Source organism: Cnephaeus nilssonii, assembly GCF_951640355.1.
Source record: "Cnephaeus nilssonii genome assembly, chromosome: 14".
Lineage (NCBI taxonomy): Eukaryota > Metazoa > Chordata > Mammalia > Chiroptera > Vespertilionidae > Cnephaeus > Cnephaeus nilssonii.
Window position 1 is genome coordinate 38,590,645 of NC_137085.1, and position 27,399 is coordinate 38,618,043.

General features: G+C 42.0%; 1 protein-coding gene across 5 annotated transcripts in view; it reads right to left on the bottom strand.

Moving 5' to 3' along the window:
* Positions 1 to 27,399, bottom strand: part of GCNT1 (glucosaminyl (N-acetyl) transferase 1) — a 76,263-nt gene that overhangs the window by 41,409 nt on the left and 7,455 nt on the right. The window contains exon 3 of one of the 5 annotated variants that reach the window (XM_079790488.1): positions 931 to 1,053. The exons of 2 other annotated variants lie outside the window; for them this stretch is intronic. The gene's annotated coding sequence lies outside the window, so the exon portion shown is untranslated. Of the gene's footprint in view, positions 1 to 905; positions 1,054 to 3,527; positions 20,152 to 27,399 lie in introns of those variants that run through there. 2 more of the 5 variants (XM_079790487.1, XR_013814514.1) reach the window with 2 other exon arrangements.

Here is a 27,399-nt window from a genome sequence, read left to right on the forward strand (position 1 = left end):
TACTGAACTCTCCACAGCTGGTGGGTTTTTGATCCTGTGCCAGTTCTAATTAGCACCCCTTACCTTGAAATCATTACTAATCTGGGTTCTTACTGACAGGTCCATTAATGCCCATCATTTGACATCAACAGGCCCAAATATTTGAATAAATCAGACCCATTTAGGATTGGGGATGCACTTAGGGAGATGTTCAAAAATGGCTGTAACTTCTAAGGAAACTTTGAAGGAAAAGCTGGTCAATGGAATTTTCAAACTGGACCAGAAAAGCTCAGCTAAAACCAGGCCACATTTGGAACTGTTCTGGGTTGACCTCATTTAGTTCAGTTCGACACCAGGCATCAAAGGAAGAAAACACCAATTCAAAACAGAGACACAGGTTTGCATTTCTTGCATTGATTATAACAGGTTATAAATCAATTTTACAACCTGTTAGTTCATTCTATAACTAAGTGCTACTGTTCTTTTTAAAAAATATATATTTTTATTGATTTCAGAGAGGAAGGGAGATAGAAACATCAATGATGAGAAGGAATCATTGATTGGCTGTCTTCTGCACGTCTCCTACTGGGGATCGAGCCCGCAACCCAGGCATGTGCCCTTGGCCAGAATCGAACCTGAGACCCTTCAGTCCGCAGGCTGATGCTCTATCCACTGAGCCAAACCAGCTAGGGCTAAGTGCTACTATTCTAACAAAGAAAGCCAAATACCATCAAGTACCGCCATATCAGATTTATAGAGATTTTAAAACTTACTTTCAACATCAGAATTGGCACTAGAACTTTTAAATACTTAATTAGGAAATAAATTGTGAATATTAATCATACAAATAAAAATAAATAATTGACAATTATTAGTATAATGTTACAACAAGTGCATATATATATATATATTTTTCCCCTTTTTACCATTTATAATTAAGGAAAGTCTGACTCATTTAGTTCTTTGATTCAGATAACATCCTCGCCCATGTAGAGTGCCTCTCATGCAGTCACGTTTCTTAATTCTACCAGGCATCCAGCAATGGCGTTATGTCCCATGAGGTTTTAAAGAAATCTGTGAAATGAAAAGGGAAAAGTGTGAAGGGATGCACACATAAGTATACAGACACTCAGTAAGCATGATGATGAACTAATCCTACAAATTCGCTATTTTTTCTCCTCAAAATTATGACTGGTTGATTTCTCATTTTAATATTTCCTTCTCTCTAGTCTTATTTTTCCAATGCTATGTTTGTGGCTTGCTAAAGGTTTGAAAATACCCCGCAATTTAGTTCAAGTACTTTCAATGAAAACTCTAGTAGTATGCCCCAAAGTGTGTGTCAAAGAATAATTTAATGGTCCAATATGATTGGAAAATCCAACATATCCTGTCCCCACTGTGAAGATGACCAATGCTCACTGGCTCATTAAAGACAGTCCTGCAATTGAATTAGCTGATTCCCTCATCTTCTTCCAACTATCTTGTCCACCACCTTACTCCAAACCTCTACTAGAAAGCAAGCACTGGAAAATCCTGGTAAGATATGTAGCCGTCTCAGCCATTAAAACTTCAGATTCCTAAACAAATTATTCCTTTAAGCAAATCCTGCTACTTACTGGTTCAAGGCATTTGAAGAAATCTCTGTCTAATCATTAGGAGACCTCTAAGCTAACTGAACAGAGACTAAGTGGCCTCACACAACAAAGAATATAGAGTTTAGAAAATTAACCCAGGAGAGTCACTAAACAAACAAACAGCAACAACACCAAACTCCGGGTAGAATAGGGGTAGAGGTCTGATTTCCAGAGCTGACACATTATAAAATGTCTACTTTCAACAACAAAAATTACAAGGCACAGGAAGAAACATGAGCCCTAGCTGGTTTGGCTCAGTGGATAGAGTGTCGGCCTGCAGACTGAAGGGTCCCAGGTTCGATTCAGTCAAGGGCACATGCCCGGGGTTGCGAGCTCAATCCCCAGTAGGGAGAGTGCAGGAGGCAGTCAGTCAATGATTCTCTCTCATTATTGATGTTTCTATCTTTCCCTCTCCCTTCCTCTCTGAAATCAATAAAAATATATTTAAAAAAAAAGAAAGAAACATAAACTCTGGCCACACAAGAAAAAAGCAGTAATAAAACCTGTCCCTTAGGAAGCCCAGAGGTTGGACAGATGAAAGACTTTAAGTTGGTTATTATAAATATGTTCAGAGAATTAAAAAAAAACAAAAAACTAAAAGAAAGTATGAGAATAATATTTAACCAAATTGAGAATTTCAATAAAAAGATAGAAATTATAAAAAAAAGAACCAATAGAAGTCTGGAATTATAAGTACGATAACTGGCCCTGGCTGGTGTGGCTCAGTTGGTTAAGTGTCACCCTGTGCACTGAAAGGTCACTGGTTCGATTCCCAGTCAGGGCACATGCCCAGATTGAGGGCTCAATCCCTGGTCAGGGTGTGTGCTAGAGGCAACCGATTGATGTTTCTCTCTCACATTGATTTCATAAAAGGACATAGATCCCTTGAAGAATATGGGATGAGGCCAATGACTGAAGAATAAGAACCACTCTAAATACAAAAGCTCATAAATTCTGAAAGAGTAAGAAAAATACACACACCAAGTCTTCCTCACCAACAGTCTACTTCAGGACTTGGCAACTATCTTAGTGAGTGTCCTGGAGAAAACCCTTCACCAGAACACCCATGCCTCTCCTGAAAGAGAAGACCTCCTTGTGAATCCTGCCATGAGTATTTCTTTAAGTAGAAAAACAGTACCCCTAAGAAGAAATGGAGGAAGAAAATAATTTTTTTAAATATATTTTATTGATTTTTTTACAGAGAGGAAGGGAGAAAGAGAGGGAGAGGGATAGAGAGTTAGAAACATCGATGAGAGAGAAACATCGATCAGCTACCTCCTGCACACTCCCTACTGGGGATGTGCCCGCAACCAAGGTACATGCCCTTGACCGGAATCAAACCTGGGACCCTTCAGTCCACAGGCCGATGGTCTATCCACTGACCCAAACCGGTTAGGGCCGGAAGAAAATAATTTCACCAAACAAAGAAGAGAAGGGAAACCAGTACCTAAAGGCAATGGTTCTTAATTCGTGGCTTTTTGAAATTAAAACCAAGCAGCACAAGAATACTAAGTTCTATAAATAAATACTGAAAGTAAACTCTGCTTTTTTATAATGCTAGTAACAAGGAAAGTTAATCCAGGAAGGGGACGAGAAGGAAAAGTATCAAATGCACCTGAGGTAACTATGGTCACTAGAAGTGTTCTAATATAAAGTGGCCAGCTCCGATCAGGCAGCATTAGGGTGTAGTTGAGTACTCACTGGAGTGGGAGGACAGACAAAATGACTTCGGAAAAGTGAGAGAAGATGCAGCAAGTAAAATCTGAGAAGCAGATGGATGAAAGGCAACTGATTAAACAGACCCGAGAATCTCAGGCTTAACAGCAAGGAAAGAAAGAACCAGCTCTGTTTATGCTACAGGATCTTCAAAGGGTTCAGGGAAATGTTGGCGCAGATACCAGTGGGGATTGGGAGTGTTGTGTGTGTGTGTGTGTGTGTGTGTGTGTGTGTGTGTGTGTGTGTGTGTGTGTTTTAAGAGTATTGACTGGCAGCTGATTACAAAACAACTCGGTGTGTGCCACAAAACCTGACAGAGAGCCAACATTTAGCTTCTGCAGAGGTTCTCCAGGCTGGGGCACAGCAGGCATAAAGGTAAGCAGGGTTCCCAATCAGGAAACAGTGGAACTAACTGAACCCAAGGACAAAGACAATGACTATTGAAATCTCATTCCCTATTTTCAGCTATCAGCCCCTAGAACTTAGGCAGTCAAGCCAATACAGAAATCTATTTACTAGGGAATCCAACAAGGTCTAGACTTAAATATGTTGCTTACATTAGGAATCCCCCAAAAATGTTCAAAGGAAAGAGACCGTGCATAGGAAAAAGAAAACTAATAATATTCTCAGATAGATGAGAAAAGACCCGGGCTGGTGTGGCTCAATTAGGTTTCCAGAGGGGGTCGGGGGGAAATAAACCACATAAAAAGGATTTGAAGCAGAAAATGTCTTCATGTTTCATAAAAATCAACCACAGAAGCCAGATAATGGAGCAATGCCGTCAAAGTGCTGAAGGCAATTGAATGCCAGATAAGAATTCTTAGAACCATATAACGACTAAATAAATTAAGGGTTAAATAAAAACATTTTAAGACAGGCAAGGTCTCAAAATATTTCACTTTATGTACCCTTTCTCAGTAAGATCCTGGAGGATGAGCTCCATCAAAACTAAAGTATAAATCAAGAAAGGGGAAAAATATTAGAATCAGAAAGGGCATCTACCATAAGAAGAAAAGAAAATCCCAGGATGGTAGTAAAGGCTGTGTAGCAGGCCATCAGACAAGCAGGCTGGAGCAGATCAGAAGGCCCTGGGAGCAGTATCTCCAAGAAGATGAAACTGATGGAGATAAACATTGAGCACTGATTTAAACAGCTGGCAGAGTTTGGGGGTGAATTTGTAATAATTACATTGGAAACAAAGCAAATGAAGGGGGTTGGGGAGATAACTATTGACTCCAAAGAAATCTAGTCTTTTCCTGATTTAAAATTTCATGGTTTGAATGGCTAAGGTGTTACTTTCTATATTAGTAAATTCTAGTTATGATTATGAGGTTAACTAAGATTTATTATATGTATTATATGCATACAACAAGCACATTATACTCCGTGGCTTAGCTCTGAAGAACATCAGTCTTTTTGTTGTTGTTGTTAACCCTCACCCAAGAATATTTTTCCATTGTGTTTTGTTTTGTTTTGTTTTGTTTTAGAGAGAGTGGGAGGGAGGCGGAGAGACAGAGAGAAAGAAACACTGATGTGAGAGAGACACATCGATTGGTTGCCTCCCAAACGTGCCCCAACCAGGATCAGGGATAGAGCCTGCAACCTAGGTACATGCCCTTGACCAGAAATGAACCCAGGACCCTTCAATCTGCAGACCAATGCTCTATCCACTAAGCCACACTGGCTAGGGTGAGCATCAGTCTTAATAATGTAAATACTGTCTTTCCCATCAAGATTCATAAACCATATTAGGGGCACAGAGCAATGGGAAAGATGGGTGTAGAAAGAAAAGGGTTGTATATTTTGCATCATATAACTGGGCATGGGGATGTTTTGAATTGCTGCTCCAAGCGAAAGGCCTCTTTCTAATTTTATTTCACCACCTCCCGTCTTCAACAGCTCAAAATGGTGAGGATCAGACAGAAAAAACAAAGTGGAGGAAAACAGTACAAGTCAGTACAGGATTGTTTTCACAGAGATAAACATATGAGATATGTGTAAGAGACGTTCAAAAACCCCTGATTATCAAATCTAGATTTCAGCTTGGAATAGGTAAGAAACATTAGAAGACCTTACAATGTAAAAAAATGAAAGCTATAGAGGTTTTCAAAATTAAAATCTACTATATGACTAGTACATGTCTCTATATTTTAAAATGAACCAATTCTAAAAGATGATATTCATCACAATCACACACTTACTAGTTTAAGTTAATTTAAAGAAATATCACTATACAGAGAAGAAGATGAAAGAAATGTTTAAAGAAATGAGCTACGTGTGGCTCAGGCTATATTTTTCATAATTCCTTTTTTAATAATAAAAAGAAGGCAAAGCAGGAAGAGGGAGGCAGAAGGGAATAATATATATTTTGTTATATGTTAGTATGACATAACATATTCAGAACCTGAAGTGAGGAATTTAACATATTTATAGGACTACATATGTGCATACCTCTAAGAACAATCAATCAGGATTTTCCTGTTCAGCCTCTCATTATGCCTGAGCTCCTAGACAAGAAGCAAGATAGGAAGGGCTCTGCATGGGTTAGCTTTAACCTTCATGAAAGTTAAAGCTGGCAGATATACTGCCAACTTTAAGGAAAGGGGTAGAATTCAAAATAATAAACTCTTCTCAACAATTTCCATCGAAGTTATTCTGGTTTAAGTCCAAACAAAGGTATCAGAGAGAAGAAGAATTTTCTCCACCTATTGGCTAATTACCATTTTTTTAAAGTAGTAGAAGTATTATTTCTTTAAAAAGTACATAGGCATGCACACACGCGTATACACACACATCTATGTGTATGCATGGGTATGCATAGACAAAGTTGGATGGCTCTATCAGGGTCCACGACCCATTGCCCTGATGCAGCAGGAAGTGTGGTCTAAGTTAGGTCAGTTGGCCTTTAGTCCCACTGAACACTGTTCCAGGGCTCAATTTCACTGACTCTCCAAGGACTATTGTTCTGTGGCCCAGAGGCTGCTGTGACTGGAGCAAAATACCCACTACTGTGCTTGATGCCAAAGCCACACAAATACCTCAGAGGATCCTGACTCAAGTAAGGGTGCCCGAATGCCACCCAAAACAGGTCAAGGGGAAGAGCAGGAAGCAGCTAAGACACCAAAACAATCCCTTGCCATTCAGGGTGGTGTTCTTTCCACCCTCTGGGCCTCCGTGGCCTCACCTTGTCTGGGGGTACTTGGTCTCTGTTCCCATCCACTGGGCTGCCATGCCAGGAGGATAGTGTGTGCTGCCCTTTGTGACTCCCTGTGGTGAACTGCCTGGCATTTCTGAGGTCTCCCATTGAAATAAAACTGACACCCCATGCCGGTCCCTCCAGACTGGCCAGGAAAAGCTCTTGGGTTCCTCATAACTTAGCACCATGGTTAAAAATACCAGGCTTCACAGTTTAGGCCATTATCTCCCCAAATTCATTCCAGAGTTTTCTTGGGCTCCGGCCAAGGACAAATTGGCAATAGGGGGGTCTTCTGTAACCAGCACAAAAAGGGCGCTTTCTACATGAAATAAGGTGTTACAGCCAAAGCTAGATGGTGTGATGAAGGGAGAGGATGGCCCAAACCATGTCCCTTCTTCAGACCCTCACATCCCAGAGCCAGGCACAGAATGTGGCACAGATAATTGCTGAATGAATAAAGTCTCTTTCCATGTTCCTCTGCTAAAAATTAAACATTTATCCTCTCTCCCTTTGAATGCCAGAGAAGAGTTGTTTCTGGTTCTCTACACTTGCAGCAAGGAGTAGCCTATTTAGAGAGTGTGATCTGTTTCAAGATGAAATGATAAGTGATTTTTTTTTAAAAAAAAAAAAAGCCCAAGCCCCTCAAACATAAATAATATAATCAAGGAAATCACATCAAAATTTTGGAAGCTAGAAGGGTGAATAGTCACTGGCTTGGCGACCTCATAAAGCCAAATCCTAAAGCAGGGAAAGCTTTACAATTTACAGCACAAAAGTACAAACCCAAATTATAGCTTCCACCCCCTCCTCCCCAACAGCAATCACCGCCCTCCTCCAAAGCCTCTGAAGTTGGCAGCACAATTCCTCTGGAAGCAGCGGGAAAGTAGAGTTAAAAACTAATGTCTGGTCAAAAATTCTATTTAATCAGCAGTTAAAACTCCCAGGTCCCTCCCCTATTCATCAAAGCCAATTAAATACCCTTCCTGGCCCCAGCAGAAGACTGGAAAAATGTAAAACAGAGGACCTCCAACCTGGAGGGCACAAGGCACAGCTGAGAGCAGGAGTACAGACCTGAAAACCGGGGAATTAAGTCAAACTTACTTGTTCCAGAATATTGGCAGGCAGGCCTATCCTTTCCAGGCTTATGCCTCAGAAAACAGAGAACTGCCAGATATCCAAGAATAGCTCATGACCCAAAAGAGATGGAAACAGACAGAAAAATACACACACATAAAAGTAGGGAGGGTATCAGTTCACTATTTCTATGCAATCAACCACAGTCCTTAATGACTTAACTTATTTCTCAGTACATATGCATTCCAATTGCAACCTCGCTACTCCGGCATGTGCCCTGACCAGGAATCGAACAGGCAACCTTTTGGTGCATGGGATGATGCTCAACCGACTGAACCACACCAGCCAGGGCTATTTCTCACTACTTTTAGAGTTGGTTGGGCAGTACTTCTGGTTTCACTTGGGCTCACCTAGGCAGGTGCATGCAGATGGAGGACTGTCTAGATTGGAGGGTTCAATTGGCTCGCCTACACCTGGTACTGGATGTCAGCTAGGATGCCCCTCAGCCTCCAGTAGACCAGACCAGCTCCTTTACAAGACAGCCTCCGGGCAGCATTCCAAGTAAAGAAACAGCAGCTCCAAAGCCTCGTAAGGCCTAAGGTCTAGAAAGTGCACTACTCCCCTGTCATATTCTATTAGAGAAAGCCCCTAGACCAGTCACAATTCAAAAGGAAACAAGGTACTAGATAGGAAGAGAAGCTAAGTCATATTGTAAAGGAGCATATATACTACAATGGGAGGAATTTGAACCCATTAAATATCCTATTACATGGAGAAATTAGGATCAAGCAAAGAGTTGAAAAGTTTCAACAACCAAATCCTACATTATCTTCAGAGACATAAGAGAAACTATTACAGCCATGAAAATAGAACAAAAGACTATGAAAAAGGAATAGAGAAAAAAAATGAGTTTTTAGAGATCTGAAATATGATAACTGAAATGAAAACACCCTATTGAAGAATTAGAAATTAAAGTTGCTAAAGCTCCAAGAAAGAAGAGCAAAAAGGCAAATAAATGGAAAATTATAGGATTAATACAGGAGATCTAATATTCAAATAACAGGGAAAGAAGCAAACAAAGGGGGAAAAATTCATTAAAGAAAGAATTAATGGAAATGAAGAACACAGGTTTTATGAGATTGAAAGAGCCCTACTGGTGTCCATCCCACAATTGATTAAAAACAGTCTTAACCAAGAAAATATCTGGCGATATTCCAGAACACCCAGAAAAAAAAGATATTACAAGCTTCCAAGAGATGATGCTAATAAATCCAAAGGAACAAAAACTTTAAATGGAATTAGGCTTCTTAACAGCAACATTGAAAACTATATTTAAATAGCTTAATAAAATAGAATAAAATTTAACATCTGTCCTCTTTGGAATGCCAAAGAGTTCAAAATTGAGCTTAAAATTCGGAGGGTAAACTATTTCAACCTAGAATCCATTTCCCGAGTCAGGCTAGCTATGTTTCAAGTGTTCAATAGCCACATGTGACTAGTGGCTTCAGGACTGAACAGCATAGCCCTAGAGGTGACCATTTTTACCTTTTTAAATTTTTAAAATTGAAGCAGTAAAAATGTCTTTATATTTAATTTTTTTGATGGGACTCCATTTTTCTTGATGGCTGCATTGTGTTAGACATTACTGCTGTATTAGAGAACATGCATTGTACACTTTAAAGGTCAATTTAATACTGCACTAATAATTTTTATACTGCTTACATAGGAAAATGCTAGAAATTTGAATATACTGGGTTAAATATTAAAATTAATTTTATGTTTCTTAATACCCTGTACCTAATTTTAAGTTAGATGAAATTAAGTTAAACTAGGTTTCACCTGTGTGGTCACATGCACAAGAAAGAAAAGGGGGAGAGGGAAGTGGTTCTCCATGTCTGAATTAATGGCATGAAAACGTCCAGATAACTTTTTTTTCATTTACTTATTACACTACTTTGGGACAAAATGTTGAGTAATTAACTTTCGTATTTCATTCATTGCTGGAAATAGTACTCATTTCTTTCTGTTCTGGTGGTTTTTCTCCCCTGGAGGAACAACCAGAGACATAAGTAGCTGACAGCCTGGGAAAGAACCTGAAACCTACTATTTCTGCCTACAGACTTGGCAGGAAAGATGAAATACAAAATATACCCCAGTTGCCCTGGCCAAGTAGCTCAGTTGGTTAGAGCATCACCCAGATACACCAAGGTCTCGGGTTCAATCCCTGGTCAGGGCACAAAAAAGAAGCAACCAATGAATACATAAATAAGTAGAACAACAATTTGATATCTCTTTCTCTGCCCTCCTCTCTCTCTTCCTCTCTCTTCTCTAAAGTCAATAAACAACAACAAAAATACACCAGAGTGGAAGGCTGTAAGTCCATCCAGAGGAAAAGAAAGGACCCAAGAAGACTTCCTCAATTACAATTGACCCAAATCTTCTTAAACGGGGTAGGAAATAGGAGAGAAATGCATTCACTACTTTCTGTGCTTGCTTAGAAAGTGGAAGCTTGAAGTAAAGGAAGTCTGAAAGGGAAATGAGATTGTGATGTGCAGCAAAAGCAATTTTAAAAACAAGAGGAAGATGAGTAAGATAATTACAGATAATGTTTGCCACTCATGTTCCATAACCCAAAGACCTCCTTTCCCATTGTATTGTAGCACTAAGTCTGTTTCTCAATACCATGAACCACAACAGTGAATATATTTCTAAGCACTGTGGAGACAAGGGCAAGATTTCAGAAAAGAAATCAGAAGAGTGATAAGCATCCCCAATGCTGAAGCTGTATTTTTAACATGTTGACATCTGTCAGTTCAAAAGTGTTGTACACGGTGTTTGTGGCCTTGGCTGACATGAAGCTATTCTGTAAGGTTTGCTTATCAACTAATGACTTAGTGACCAAATTGTGCAGTACTTTGTGCATTCTGGATTTTAAAAGTTTTTATTATGCATTATGTAAAATTTACCACTGTATGAGTGGAAATTAAGATCTTATGTAGTTTTTTCATGTTGTAATAGTTATTCAAATAAATCGCTTCTATAAATAAATTTAAAAAATGATTAAAATGCTCACCTATAATAAGAGCTCATCTGAGAAACAGCCTGGGAGGCTGTAAAAAAAGTTCTGTGCAGAGGCAAGTGCAGTGGTTGCCTGCCTCCAGGACTATGTCCTCCCCTAGGAAGCCTCCTCGTTCATAAAGTGAAACATTGTTCAGAAATAATGAAAATGCGCAGACATCCCCAGAAAGAGGAAAGTGGGAAGGACCAAGACACTATTCTGGAAATCCCTTTGTAAGTGCAAGGTAAACAAGTAAGGACACAGAAACCACATAGACTAGACTTCATTTGTTGCTTATCCTCTGAATGCCTTTTCCTTGTCCACCCCTTACACACACACACACACACACACACACACACACACACACACACACACACACAGACTTTGAATGTTTGAGACTAAAGACCAAGGCTCTTTCTTCATTCTTTAAATACCCGATGATCGCTTGAAAGGGTGAAAGAAGACCCAATAACCGGTTTGAGTTACTCATTTTCCCAAGAACTTAGAGATAACTCATTGGTGTGGAGGCACCAGCAGGACCAGACACATGCATTCGAGTGAACTTGGGAGGCCTCTGCTTCCCAGGACCTCTCTTTTCCCCTCCAGTTGTCTGTGTCATCAGAGAGGGGCCTGAGGCTGGAGGAGCAGGGCTTGAAGAAGACACTGGCCCTGGCTCAGTACTAAGGCACAGGTGGAAATGAGGAAATGCAGGGCTAGAGCAGCTCAATTCAAACAGGATTCAATGGTTATATCTCCTTGAAACTTAATATTTGTGGTTTCCAGAGAAAAAAAAAGAAAAAAAAGTCACACTAATCCCACTATCATTAGTACCAGTGCTTTCTCAGTATCCTTCATCCAACTTCTATTTAAAATAACATTCAGTGCTAGAAATACATATGGATTTATCCATACAAGTTTTATGCACTCCCTTGAAAGTCAAAGAATGCCATAATTGTACTGAAATATCAGAATTAAGTGTGGTGTACACATATGATTCATCCTTAAAAAGGAATAAAATCCTGATTCATGCTACAACATGAATAACTGAAGGCATTATGCCAAGTGAAATAAGCCAGTCACAAAAACACAAATACTGTGCGATTCTAGGTACTCACCCCCTGAGTACCTAGAGCAGTCAAATTCATAGAAACAGATAGTGTAATCGAGGTTACCAGGAGCTGGAGAAGGAGACGTTATCGTTTAATGGGTTTAATGAGTGTAATGAGTTTCTGTTTAGGATGATAAAAAATTCTGGGAATGGATAGCGGGGATAGTAGCACAGCAGTGCGAATGTTCTTAGTGCCCCTGAATTTTCCCTTGACTCCATCAGAGACACAGTTTTAACCTCGAGGACTTTTCTTTTTCTTAATCCTCTAGTTATGCTTTTAAAAAGATGCAGCTGGCTTACAACTTTGCTAGACACCTTCATAGTTGGTAAGTATAGGTAGACAATCAAAGTTACTTAGAAGAGGCTTTATTATTTTGTTGTTGTTAATCCTTACCTGAGGATATTTTTCCACTGATAGAGTGGAAGGGAGGAGGAGAGCCAGAGAGAAAAACATTGATGTGGAGAGAGACACCTCGACTGGTTGCCTTCCACACGCGCCCTGACCAGGGCCAGGGATGGAGCCTGTAACCAAGGTATGTGCCCTTGACCAGAATAGAACCCAGGACACTTCGGTCCACAGGCCGATGCCCTATCCACTGAGCCAAACTGACTAGGGCTAGAAGAGGATTTTTAAATTAATTTAAGATAAATATATTAATAAAATATATTAGGAGAGTATAGGGAGGTATGATACCAGGTTGTCTGAAAAAAGGGGGGGGTGCTTTTTGAGTTTAGTGTCATAAAAATTTGTAGCTAAACAATAATCATCTGTCTGGTTGTCTCTCAAAGACCAGTAAGTTTCCTCCTGAAGTTTGATAGGCTTGAACAGAAATTCATCTATTTGTGCACACACACACACAAACAGATAGTTGTTTTTTGGTTTGTTTTTTTTAAAATATATTTTATTGGTTTTCCACAGAGAGGAAGAGAGAGGGATAGAGAGCTAGAAACATCGATGAGAGAGAAACATCGACCAGTCGCCTCCTGCACACCCCCCACCGGGGATGTGCCCGCAACCAAGGTACATGCCCCTGACCGGAATCGAACCTGGGACCCTTGAGTCCGCAGGCCGACGCTCTATCCATTGAGCCAAACCGGTTTCGGCAGATAGTTGTTGTTTTTTTAAAGGAATCTTCAACCTCATTACTACTGCAGACCAAAAATGACTATAAAGATCTCATTGTTTACTTTAAAATTACAGACTGAAGAGTAATAGACTTTTTTCTCTCTCTCTTTTTTAAATGAAATTGTAATCTAATATTAGGAAGTTTATAATACAAAATAGAGCACCATAATTTGATGGAAACAATATTTTACCTAGGAAAGGTACTGTTCAAGTTCATGCTGTCCACTCTTAAATTTAAAGATGAGGACACGAGGGCCCAGAGGTGACATGGTTGGCAAGGCCACAAGTGAGGAACAATTCTTTAGCAGAGACGTCTGCTTCTGTCGCACCTGGTTTTTCTGAACAACCCAATTTTAAGTACTCTAGCCTCCTAAATGCTTCCAGGTCCCAGAAATTCTAAATTCAAAATCTATACTCCCTTTTATTTTTGTAGGAAGTTCTTGAAATTCCAGGTCATATCATGTGTTTAGATACTGGCTTGCTATAAAGTGATTATCAGAGGGAATATTCTCATTTTATATAACAAAATATAAGGCTAACCATTATCAAGAAAGAGAAGTGCTCTTTTTGCCTGACTTCCTTCAACATGTTAAAATCCAGCTCAACCTCTTGTCTGTGGTCCCTTTCCTGACCACAATGATTGCCCCTTCTTTGAAATCCAACATCCTTTACTATTGGAAGCCACCCAGCAAACCAGAGTGTGAAAAACCAGAAGTGAGTGCAGTTGACCGTTGAACAATGCAGGGGTTAGGGCCGCATAATTGAAAATCCCTGTATAACTTTTGACTCCCCATAAACTACTAATAGCCCACTATTGACTGGAAGCCTCGCAGGTAGGATAAGCAGTCAATTAACACTCATTTTGTATGGTATATGTATTATCTACTATATCCTTATAATAAAGTAAGCTAGAGAAAAGGTTATTAAAAGCATAAGGAAAATACATTTACAGTACTGTATTTATTACAAACTCATGCATGTGCTTGATGAGCTCCTCGTAATGGGGGTCTAGTCTTAGGCTTCTTACCCTCCTCCCTCTACTCACATTGCTCCCTGGTCCCAGCCCAGGCTTATTCAATGGGTAAGGACTTAAAAAAATACTCCCTTCTTTCCCCAAAATGTAGGGAAGTATCTTGGATGCTTTTTGCTAAATGTGCCTTCTGGCTCATAGTCTTTTCCAGATAAGGAAACTAAAGCACAGTACTTAAATGCTTCAAATTATAGTGTGTCAGGGACTGAACCAAGGATTCAAAGCGCTCTGTGTTGGGCCTTTCAGGATATCCATAAAGAAACCCAAAGTGAGCGGCCTCCTACTGGGTGGCTCTCATCCTGTCTTCATGATTGATCTTACCTTTTTGCACTTTGGTCTCCACATCTGTGCACAAAAGCGGTTGGATTCAGCTAAAGATTCCCTAACTCTTGAGTGACAAAGCACTTTGCTATTAACTCAGCAGAGGGGCCATGGGCAGGGACAGGGGAGGCTGAGTGCTGCCTGGACCGTGTCAGGAGAGTGGAGGATGATATGAAGTCCTGCTCAAGACAAAATACTAATCAGACTGTATTTCCACAAATCTAGGAGGAGCTCAGAACAGGCATCCCCAAGATGTACTACTTTGGAATGTAATTTTGTGCTGAAGGCAATGGAGATGCCACCAGCTCCTGAAAATGTTTACCTCTCTTTTAAAGAATTTCAATTAAGGGACTCGCCCATAATAAGAATTATCACCAGAGATAATGTTTTAGAACTATATAGAGGGCAGGGCCAACAAGTAATTGCTGACCATCTGCTCCTCTTCCTCCTCCCTAAAACTCCAAAGTGCCCCACCTCATCCTTAGCTCAGAATGCCACAATCGCATTTTCCCTGTTTTGAACCTCTTGTGAACGTGGGGTCTCTAACTCTCTCATGTGTGTGGGTTTCCCATACATACATATGTAATTAAATTTGTTCATTTTCTCTTGTTAATCTGTCCTCTATTTAATTATTAGACCAGCAAGGAAGACTCCAGAAGGGTTGAAGAATATTTCTTCCTCCCCACATTGGAGAATGTAATTTTTTCTTGCATTGACATTTTTTTTAATTGATAGGTATTTAATGCACTGATACAATATGTGCTCATTACTATGTGGTGTTTCTTTTTTCTATTTTCTTAAAGATGATATTAAATTGATGGTGCAGCCCAGCCAGTGTGGCTCAATGGTTGAGTATGGACCTATGAACCAGGAGGTCATGGTTTGATTCCCAGTCGGGGCACATGCCCAGGTTGCAGGCTCGATCCCCAACTGGGGGGCGTGCAGAAGGCAGCCAAACAATGATTCTCTCGCTAATGTTTCTGTCTCTCTCTTCCTCCCTGAAATCAATAATATATATATTTTTTAAATTGATGGTGCTGTTATAATCAAAGTTATCTCAAAATTAAGGAAATTGTGAATGTTAGTAGTTAGCATGTATTTTGCCAAGCATTTTATATACATTTTCTCTTTAATTCACACAACCCTGTGAGTAGATACTTTCATTCTCACTTAGTAGAGAAGCTGAGAAACTGAGGCTTTAGCTGCTTTGAAAATGGTCATTTGCTCCAGTTTACCAGCAGGAAAGAAGTAGGGTGGAGTTCAACCCAGGGCTGACTCTCCAGGGGACAGAGGCAACAGAGCAGTCTCACTTTCTGGCCAAGAACAACACTGGGTCCGGTTATTAACACCTTTGAATTATACCTCACCCTACCTCGTAACCTTTCAAGGAGCCTCAGCACCTTCTAAATTTTCCTGCGGGTATAAATACGACACTCTCCTGAAGGCCTCAGCCCTGAAATGCTTCACAGCAACCACTTCAGCTCTCAGAGAACCATTTGTGATCTGAGCTCTGAATGTTACCTTTAAGAAGCGTCACTTGAGTGGCCAACTTCATCATTTTCATCTTATCTGAATTACACTTAAGCACACTTACTGAATTTAATATAATTGCCAAAGCCAAGAAGGAAGGAATTCTCTATGTCACGACATGAAAAAAAGGTTCTTGAGATGAAACGGCATTCAGAGATGAGCAGTATTTCAGTCTGTACAGAACAGAACAAGCCTCCAAGCCAACTGTAAATGTGCACTGGAAAAATCTGAGAAGCACACACCCAAAACTATCTAGTGACCTTTTTATTTGGTGGGGGAGGGAGCAGGTATTTATTCAAACATTTCCGCACTGTGTGCATTTTTAATTTTCACTTCAGGAATTCTTTTAAATTGCAAATTGAGATAAAAATGGCCCCAATGTTCCAACATAAGCTCCAGTTAAATATGTTTGCAAAGCCTTACAGATTATTTCCAAACAAACGAAAAGCCACTTACAGGCCCACATCATTTCCATGTGCCCTGCTGATGTCTACCCAGGGACACTGCTGACTTACATTTGTGCTCAGGTATAACAGCAGCAGGGATTCGGTTTTCTATTTTCCCTTTTTCATTTAATCAATATCAAAATGTCATCTTTTTTTTTTTTTTTTGCCACAATTAGTTTGTGCCTCATGGTTGGATATTAAGGGTATTTCCAAATTATATTGTCATAAACGTGAGCTATGAACACTTTTAGCTTTGTTTTCTTTTGTCTTTTTAAAGGATTTCCTTGGAATTCCCAGGAAAGGGATTCTTGGATCAAAACCTCTAAATTTCTAGGCTCTTGATTGCCTTTCAAATGGACTATTCTTATACTGCCACCAATAATGTTTGAGTACCATTTCCTCTACATTTAGTGTATAATTACCTTAATTACATACTACATATGCATATACTTGTATAGTTATTTTCATCAATATTGCAACAGTAAAATGGCACATCACTGAGGTTTCATTCTGTGTTTTGTTTTTACCAGTGGCTCAATATTTTCTCATGAGAATGCTTACATGTAAGAGGAAGGAGGGTTTGGTAGCAATGATTTCAGCTCTGGAGCCAGATTGCCCAGGTCAAAAACTGGCCCCACATCCACAAACTCAGACCTCTCTCCAAGCTTCAGCTTCTTTACTGGTTAAAAAGTTAATTAATCAATTTAGGGGTTGTAATTGGGGTAGGGATCATACATACCGCTGTTTTTATAAAAAAATAAGTGAGCCAATGTGTAATGTGGTTACACTGTATTTGTCACATAAGGAGTCCAAAGGAACATTAGCAATTTATTCCTTATTATTATTGATTGATTTTAGAGAAAGAGAGGAAAGACAGGGAGAAAGAGAAAGAAAACATGGAGCCTGGCCAGTGTGACTCGGTGGCTGAACCAGAGATGGTGGTTCAATTCCCAGTCAGGGCACATGCCCAGGTTGAGGGCTTGATCTCCCAGAAGGGGGCATGCAAGAGGCAGCCAATTGATAATGTTTCTCATTGGTGTTTCTATCTCTCTATCCCTCTCCCTTCATCTCTCTCTGAAAATCAATAAAAACATGTTTTAAAAAATATGTTATGCATTCATTGATTGCTTCTTGTATGTGCCCTGACCAGGGATCGAACCCACAACCTTGGTATAACAGGACAGTGCTCTAACCAACTGATTCATTATTATTTATATTTTTTCTTGTCTGGACTTTGTTCAGATCTTCAATTCATGTCTAAATGTAACTTTTTCAGACGCCCCAAATCAGAAACTGTATTTCAAGTTTACTAACAAATACCTGTATATACCCAATTTAATTCCACACCAAGCATCTATTGTACAAAACAGAATCCTAGGTTCTGGGGTTAAAACAGTCATAAATAACACATCTCCCAATACCAAGGAATTCACACAATGGGTATTTGCTGAGCCTTCTGGGAGAATTTAGAGGCTTGATCAGTATAGTTAGTTATTTTTGGAACAAAGCATCCACTGTAGAGCAGAAAGGAACTTTGGAGGGCACCTAGTCCTGCTAGAAACACCAGCTCTGGGGCTGTTACTAGGTTGTGGGGGTGGGATGGACTCTGATCCAATATTAACAGAAATGTGGTCATAAAGAAAGAGAAAATATTTTAGAGAGGAGTATATTACCAGACCATAAGGGAAAACTCCATCTAGTCCAAAGTTCCTCTCTCCTCTTTAATTCAAGAGGAAGCTGGGGCCCAGGGGTATAAATGACTTTTCTAAGGGTCAACAATGAGTGAAAGGCCAGAGCCTGGAACTTCACTCTGTCAGAATGTGTCCCTTCACACTGTACTGCATTGCCTCAACTCAATTCTTTTTTTGTTGTTGTTGAAAAGGCGGGGGGGGGGGGGGGGGGCGTGGAAATGTTGTTGGGTGGGCCACCCAAAGGACCCCAGACAAGAAATCCTACATTCCTTTGTGGTCAATGTAACCAAAGAAAAAAAAATCTGTGAGTCAAATGTGAAATCTTGAAGAAAAAATAAATAAAAATAAAAATAAATAAATTTTATATATATATTAGAGGCCCGGTGCACGAAATTCGTGCATGGCGGGGGGTTGTCCCTCAGCCCAGCCTGCACCCTCTCCAATCTGGGACCCCTCAAGGGATGTTTGACTGCCCGTTTAGGCCCGATCCTGGTAGGATCGGGCCTAAACGGGCAGTCAGACATCCCTCTCACAATCCAGGACTGCTGGCTCCCAACTGCTTGCCTGCCTGCCTTCCTGATTGCCCCTAACCACTTCTGCCTGCCAGCCTGATTGATGCCTAACTGCTCCCCTGCCAGCCTGTTTGCCCCTAACTGCCCTCCCCTGCAGGCCTGGTCCCGCCAATTGCTCTCCCCTGCAGACCTGGGTCCCCTCCAACTGCCCTTCCCTGCAGGCCCAGTTGCCCCCAACTTCCCTCCTCTGCTGGCCTGGTCACCCCTAACTGCCCTCCCCTGCAGGCTTGATTGCCCCCAACTGCCCTCCCCTGCTGGCCTGATCGCCCACAACTGCCCTCCCTTGCAGGCCTAGTCCCTCCCAACTGCCCTCCCCTTCTGGCCATCTGGTGTCCACATGGGGCAGCCATCTTGGACCACATGGGGGCAGCCATCTTGTGTGTTGGAGTGATGGTCAATTTGCACATTACTCTTTTGTTAGATAGGATAGAGGCATGCTGCACGGGTGGTGGCCGGCTGGTTTGCCATGAAGGATGTCCGGATCAGGGTGGGGGTTCCCTTGGGACGTGGGGCGGCCTGGGCAAGGGGCCTGTGGTGGTTTGCAGGCTGGCCACGCCCCCCCCCACCCCCCCGGCGACCCAAGCAGAGGCCCTGGTATCTGGGATTTATTTATTTTCTATAATTGAAACTTTGTAGCCTTGAGTAGAGGCCTGGGGTGGCCAGTGTGTGCGGAAAGCTTGGCTTCCTCCATTGCTGGGGAAACCCAAGCCTCCTGCTCTCTCCGTGGCTGCAGCCATCTTGGATTTTGGTTGAGTTAATTTGCATACTCACTCCTGATTGGCTGGTGGGCATGGCTTGTGGATGTAGCAGAGATGGTTAATTTGCATATCACTCTTTTATTAGATAGGAGATATATGTATGTATGTATTTACACTTTATTTTTAACCCCTTCCAAAAAACAGTATGACTGAGCATGATCAATCTACCCTGTAAGGCGGACTTTCTCTGTGTTCCAAAATCACACCCACCATCAAACGCTGGTCCCCTTCCTAATGGATCCAATTTGGCACAGAGGTCAATCCTCAAAATGGTCAGAAATGTATTTGGATACCAAGCAAGGTGTTTACGTTGAAGGCAATCACTTTGACCTGTACTCGTATTTTAAAATCCTGTTTTTTTACAGCTATGTCTCCTACTTTCAGGGAATTCAAAGGTTCTTTGAGAAAAGACAATCAAAACAACACTGTTAGATTGTCTATAATGTACTTGTAAAATAGTTCAACATAACCAGTAAGATACATGCAGGGTTTCATATATGCCCTGAGGGCTGGGGAGGCTAAGAGCCCAAACAGGATCACATTCCTGGGACAGCCACACTCCAGATGCATCTACTGCTGTACATGTGCCTCAGGCATTTTCTCTGCAAACCAGAGGTTTTGTTTAATTAGCAGGAGTGTTACAACTGGATCTTCCTAGGTGAGTTTGATGACTTTGATTAGCTTAACAGATGTGAGAAAAGAATGAAGGAAGATGAGATCAGGGTGCTCCATCTATGTGGATGGGTTAGGGACATGCTAGAGGCACATCCTGAACTTACATCGAAAGAACAAAGAAGTCTGGCAAGTCCAATAGCTTGCAGTGGTGTCCTAGGTGCATGCCTGGGTTCAGCTGCTGATTCCAGAAAAGGCCTGTTTATTTGTCTCCAGCCCAATGTCAGCTGACTCTTGTCACTGGAATGATGACAAATGTGCCTCTAGTGAATGGTTTTGTAGGAGATGCAGTCCGAGCTTCTAGGCAGAGTTGACCTGAGACTTGCCCAGAGGACTGTAGCCCTGACCATCCTGTTTACCAAAAAGGCCCAAAGTGCCGTGGGCTGGTTCATGGACAGCAGCACCGAGGTGGCTAGTGGATAAAAGACTGAGAAACCACATGATCTATGTTTACGTGACTTAGACTTAAAGCATTTATTTACCTGTCCAGGAACAAAGGACTGACCACATGATTTCTGGAACTTCCATGTTTAAAGTGGCTTGTTTAAAGGAACTTTAACATATACATTTCAAAAGAAACCAAATACACACACACAGAGTATTCATTACTTTTCAGAGTTTGCGCACTTATATTTTAACACATTTTTATTTATTTCAGAAAGGAAGAAAGAGGGAGATAGAAACATCAATGATGAGAGAGAATTATGATCAGCTGCTTCCTGCATGCCCCTACTGGGGATCGAGGCCGCAACCCAGGCATGTGCCCTGACTGGGAATCAAACCTCAACCTCCTGGTTCGTAGGTCAACGCTCAATCACTGAGCCACACCAGCCAGGCTTGCGCACTTATTTTTACTCCAGTAGCAACTTTATTTTCCACTAAGTGAAGTACATGAGTATATCATAGACAAGACTCAATTTTAGAGTCAAGTTTACAAGGAAACCAAGTTCTCAAATTTTCACATCTATAATGTATCTATTGAGGGTGCCCTGGCTGAAAGTTTTTAATGGTAAGTTTGCAAAAATTTTAGTACAAACTCTAAGAGTTAAAGCTTTAAGAAAGTACCCGCCATGCATGTATATTTCTTTAAATATTATATGTACTAATGAACATCTATACAACTATATTAAATATGCGCATTACAAAATAAAAAGAGGAGGGGAAGAGGAAATACCCTTAATTAGCTTAATCACTTATGGAACAAAACTTCTTGCTCACTACAAACTGTTACTATTTGTAATAAAAGTATATTAAACATTCTTCATTATTTTTGAAAACTCTTAGTAGTTACTTGGGAGCTACTGCACTTTGAAGGCCTCTTCCAAGCTCAGTGTGTCCAGCGTTTTGTTTCAACGGCTGGCTGGGTGACAGGGTACACTGGAGCCCTCTTCCTTCTACTCTCTGAATCTGGATACTTCGTTTTCAATCTGTCTACCAATACACAAAGGTTTTTGGTAAAATTCAGATGTCCTTGCAAACGGGTTCAAAACTCATTGATACTCCTCACTTAGTTTTGGGAAATCACAATTGCACCATATTTCTTGGCAACATGTTCACATTACCATGAAAACATTTCCAAACAGCCTTTCCATAGCACAGATTTTTTTTAAAAAGCAGTGACTCTCCCTCTCATTGTGAGACCTTCACAGTTATCTTGGAGTGTTCCTTCTCTCCCAAGTATCTGTGACTACTGACAGGCACAGCAAACACTGGAAACAGGCAGCAAGTTTGGAAACCCTCTCTTTTATTAAAGAAAGATGCTGACACCTATGAATCCAGCTTCCCTTGGGCACTGCCCACAAGAGAACCAGGGGTGCTCTGGGTGGTACCAAAGATGGCCATGCGCCCTCCCCAGAGCATTTCAAAGGGCCAGACAGTTTCTACCACCTGGAGAAGCAACTCTCATGTCATGACATACATCCCAAAAGGCTGCACTTCAGCTCACCTGACTTAAGGGAGAGGGCTGAGAAAGAATCAAAACCTCAGTACAGCTGTCGCCCACTCAGGAATTAGTCTTATTACTTACTAATACCAGTTTATTAGAAAGGATAATGCAGGAACATCCAATGCCAGGTGAGAGATGCTCTGATTGAAAGCCTTTCTCTTTATAAAACTAAAATAAGTCAATGATACCCTGTACCTCTTAAATTGTAATACTGCACAATATGCTTAACCGCCAGTTGAGCAGGGCCCTGCCTGGGCCAGGAATTCCCACCTCCTCCTCCATGCTGCAGGACACAGGACTGAGGAGGCACCCCTGGCAATCACCTTTATTGATTTCTTTCTTAAATACTTAAACAATCACAAATACAAGGTCTTATACTTTAATCTCAATATTCACATCCTACTTTGGATGCCAAATATTTGATTCACAATGATCTCAATCTCATTTTCATACACAATTCGGCAAATATAGTAAACTCCACCTAACAGGCTAGGGCTCAATAGGGCAGAGAGTGGCTTTAACCTGTCTCGTGGCCACCCCGCCCCCGCCCCCACCCCCTTGCCCCCAGACAAATGGTTCTTAACCTTGGCTGCACATTGAAACTATCAAAGAGCTTTCAAAAAATACCAATACCTGAGTGCCCCCACCAGAGACACAGAATTGGTCTGGAACTTGGCCTGAATGGCAGGAATTTTAAAAACTCCTCACGTATAGCCAACATTGGGACCTGGAACTGCACTTGTGTGGTGAGGAGAGGGTTTGGAAATGCCCTTCCCTTCCAGGAGTCTCACCCCCTAGGGGCTTTGATGTACATCAGAGGGGTAAGCTCTCAGTTGAGCATTACTGCCCTTAGTCTTCAAGTGCAAGGTCAAAAGTGGGAAATAATTGTAGAAAAGATGGTGAGAGGCTACTTCAGGTGTAGAGAGCTGAGCTGTTTTTACAACCCTTCTGACACCAATCATCCAATTCAATCCTGTCACTAACTACTCAGAGTTAGCACAGTCACATAAGGCTGTCCCCTTCGGATGTCAACTGCAAATGAGTGCCCATTATCCCCCTTCAGGTTAGAAAAATTTGCTAGCACATCCTGAGGTTACCTAGGGGCCCCACACACATAGTCACCTCATTAGCATAAACTCAGGTGTGGAAAGGAGCTCCTTTATGAATAACAAAAGATGTTCCTATCACTCAGGAAATTCCAAGGCTTTTAGCAGCTCTGTGTCAGGAACCAGGGACAAAGGCCAAATATATCACAAGGGCCAAGCCTAGCAGCAATCCACATCATTCATAATACTTTCCAAGGTGCCTACCACAATGTTTGGCACTAGAAAATGTTTCATAAATATTGGTTGGCGAAGCATTTGACTTGATACACAAACACACCAACCTCAGCAGATGCTTTTTGTCTGCCCCTTCAGAGAAAAGAGAAGACCTTGAAATTCTGGTCCCCAAATCTAAGACCTCTTTACTCATCCTTTCTCTCCCTCTTTCCACCAAAGACCCATGCCCCCATCTGAATTCTGGAACCCATCTGCTTTCAGCTTCTCTGAAACCTGGACCTCTTGTTTATTTCTCACCCCCAAATCTTGAGCCTTACCCTCTCTACCAGAAACTTCCCAGCAGCATCAGGATATGTTCAACTCTCTCCAATCTCAAGTCAGGTAAAAAATGTCCTCCCTATCCTGCATGCATATTTGCCTTCCAAGTAGCCTTAACCAGCTTCTCCTCCTCCAAACACAACACTCTTACTCTCTGGGGCCAGCCTCTTTCTCTTCTCATCTGACACCCCAATTTGGATCATCTCTTTGTATAGGCATGATTATTTTTATGCAACAGCTCTCAAACATGTATTTCCACCAGTTGTCTTCACCTTGATTCCACTTGGGTGTCTCAGTTGTCTTCACCTTGATTCCACTTGGGTGTCTTCAAATGGAATTATCTCCCTCCCCCACCTCTTGCCAACCTGCTCCTCCTCCAGTGTTCTCTAACACTATAAATGGTTTCACCATTCTGTCCCACTCAGTTCTTTATGCCAGAAACTTTTGAGTCATCCTTGTTCCTCCTTGCATCAATTATAGCCAAATAACCACTACCTTCTCACTGAGTTTAACTACAAACTCAGTCTCTCTCTGCCCTTGACAGGTTCAGCATCACTGCACCATCCCTGGGTGACAGCAAAACCTTGCACTGTTTGCCCCGCCCCCACCCCATCCCCGCTGTGGTTCTGTGTGATTTCATAGGCTGTGCCTGTGCAGGTGACTGGCTCAGGGGGCTAAAGCCTTTGGCCTGGCCTAGCCAGGACCAAAGAGGACATCTTTTCTAACCGGTCCACCGGAAAGGGAAGCCTTTTCCTTTGCACAAAGGCACTGTGTATGCCAACAGGACCTTCCCCACCAAACCCTTCTCCACACAGCAACGATGATCACTTACAAAACCTAAACCTAATCATCTCATCTCCCATGTAAAATCCTTCAATTGGGTTCCCACTACCTTTTGTTAAAGTCCAAAATGCTGACAATGACACAAGAGGCCTCATCCCAAGCCACATTCCTGCCTAGGTCTCAACCCTTACTGCCTGGAACTTCAACCCCTAATTCACCTATTTTCTACTCATTTTAAATATCTATTTTTAGGAAGACCTACCCTGAGTAACCCTTTCCTCTAAACTAGGTTAGGACCTCAGGTTAAATGTTCTCTGGATATCTTGTGCTTTCCTGAGTTACCACTTACAATGTGATGGCCTGTGCGACTGTGCACTGATCTGCGTGCGCATGTGTCCTCCCAGCAACTAGACTTGTTTTGGCTATCTCTTTAACAAAAGAAAAGTTAGTAATTGAAGAAATTTCTTAGTATTTTTAATGCATTGATTACCAAATACATGTAGGACTCCTGATTGGTAATGAATCAATGAATCAGAAACTCTGCGTGTTTTGTGACAGCAGTAACATTTCCTTCTCTGGATTTGCGTCTGTGATCACTGTCTTCATTTGAGCTGTGGACACTTTTACCAAGGCCAGCTTCATGGGTGTGCAACCGGTGCAGTCACACGGGACCCTGCACTTTGCTTAATGCCCATCTGACTGTCGCCATCTTGAAATTCTCAATAAGAAACTTAGAGGTCTTAGAAAACAAGGGGCCCCACAAATTATGTAACCTGTCCTAAGTCTTACAAATTAGTTTGATTTCTGGAAGAGACCCAATGGATAACCCATCTCTAGCTAAGGATGCATTTTTTTTTAAATTTCTTTATTGATTAAGGTGTCACATATTTGTCCTCATCCCCCCATTCCCATCCCACACCCCTCCCCATGGATGCCCCAACCCTCTGTTGAACTTAAGCATTGGTTAGGCTCATATGCATGCACACAAGACCTTTGGTTGATCTCTCCCCCCTCCCCCCACCCTCCCCTACCCTCCCTCTGAGGCCCGATAGTCCGATCGATGCCTCCTTGTTTCTGGTTCTGTTCTTGTTCATCAGTCTATGTTGTTCATCATTTCCCCTAGATGAGCGAAATCATGTGTCACTAGAGATATACTTATAAGAATTGAATGTGCGACGAGCAATAATAGTTATGCTGACAGGCAAATGAATCAGTCTGTAGTGAGTTTCTTTCTGGACCAACAGTTCTTTTGAGACCCAATATCAATGTCCACCAGTTCCTTATGAGTACATGTCGGCACTGACCCCTCAGCTCTGGATGGTGGACAAATGGTGGTAATGCAGGTCCGACTCCCTCTGGTTTGGTCTCGGCCGGACCCAGGGGCACGGCTTCACCCGGATCCAGGGGCCCACGGCCTCACCCGGACCCGGGACCCCGGGTCACCCGGATCCAGGGGCCCACGGCCTCACCCGGACCCGGGGCCAGGCTCACCCGGATCCAGGGGCCCACGGCCTCACCCGGACCCGGGGCCAGGCTCACCCGGTAAGGATGCATTTTTTATAACCAGAGCTATGTTTTCAGCCTCCCCAAGCTTAGGGTAAAAAATAAAGAGAGGGTTATAGTTTAAGGACATTTTTTTCGTCTGATATGTTATCATGTATTATGTAGGGGATGGTGTCTTTTTCATAAAGTTAGGATTTTTCAGACCACAGAAATATGTGATTACATTAGCAACAGGGAAACAGCATATAGGAACTCTGTATTATCTTCACAATTTTTAGAAAGTCTAGAACTTTTTTAAAATAAAAAAGCTTATTTTTAAAAAAAGAAAAAATACATGGTTTTCTTAGTTCTTGTTATTAGGAAAACAGCTTTGTAATTTTTCCTAGAACTAAATTCTAATCTGAACATGGCCTATACTGAATCTCATTATTCAAATTTTTGCTTAGAATTTTTTGTTTGGGGTTCTAATATCAGAGATTGTGTCAAATTTTCCCAAATTAACAAGCATGGTCCACTGATACTCTATCCCCTTCAAAAGGAGAGTACTAAAAGGAGAAAACTGAAAACTACCATAGAATTTGTTTTTAGTTTCCAACATTTTAAATTTTCAAAATTTAATAACTATATCAGAATTTCTTTGGGTAAAACCTGGCCAGACACAGGTAGCCATTCATGAGGAAGAACACTGGTTTAGTCATCTTTAAAAATATTTTAAAAGTCAGATATTTGGTTAAACTTGACAAATAGCTTCTCAAGTCATTAGTGATAGATCCTCCCTCCCCCCAACTGGTGGGCGGAGTTATGACGTTACTGGCGTCTGCCACCGAGACATTGAACCACCAATCAGCGTGTGCCGAGTGCCCTGGGGCCCACCCCTTACTGTTCCCTCAAAAGGCCGTTTCCACCCCTCCATTGCTGCTGCTCTCCTCTCTCCGTCTGCAGAGACAGCCCGGTTGGGTCCCTCCTCTTCCTCCCCCTACTCTAATCCTGGTTTCTCTACCTCCTCCGTAATGAATCTCGCTCGTTACTGCAGAATAAACCTCCCCTTCAATATGTCTTGGTCTCCGACTCCCGTTTCTTGCGCCTCGAACCTTACATCTGGTGCCTTGAAACCCAGGTGGGTGCGATCACCCTATTTGACCTTTCACGGTCCAGGGTGCCCCCCATTTCCCCTCAGCCTCCTCCCCAGCTTGGCAACGTCTGCGGTGAGTCCCAACCCGTGCTAATTCCTGGCGGTTTTTCCAGCGTCTCTGTCCGTAAACCGAGGCATGCCTCAGAGATTGCCTTCCGGGCATAGCCCTCCGGGCCTCTCCAGGAGAGGTTCTGAACCTGGGGAGGCAGCGAAGACGTTCCTGTCCCCCTAGGTTCTCCGGCCTTTTGGCCTCACTCCGGACCCCAGGGGGTAGGGGAGACGTCCCCTACTGTCCCTCGGGTTACCCGTTGTAGCATTGGATCAAGGATTGGGATGCTGGTCCTTGGCCTTTCGCTACCCGACCCCAGGAATTGGAATGGGCAAACACCAAAGTCACCTCTAGGGTGTCTCCTCACCGATCTGGCTATTTCTGTAACGTGGCATGGCCTCATTGGCACAAAAGCGGGACTTAACATCCTCACTGACCTCAGTAATTTCTGCCGGAAAGCCGGGAAGTGGCCCGAGGT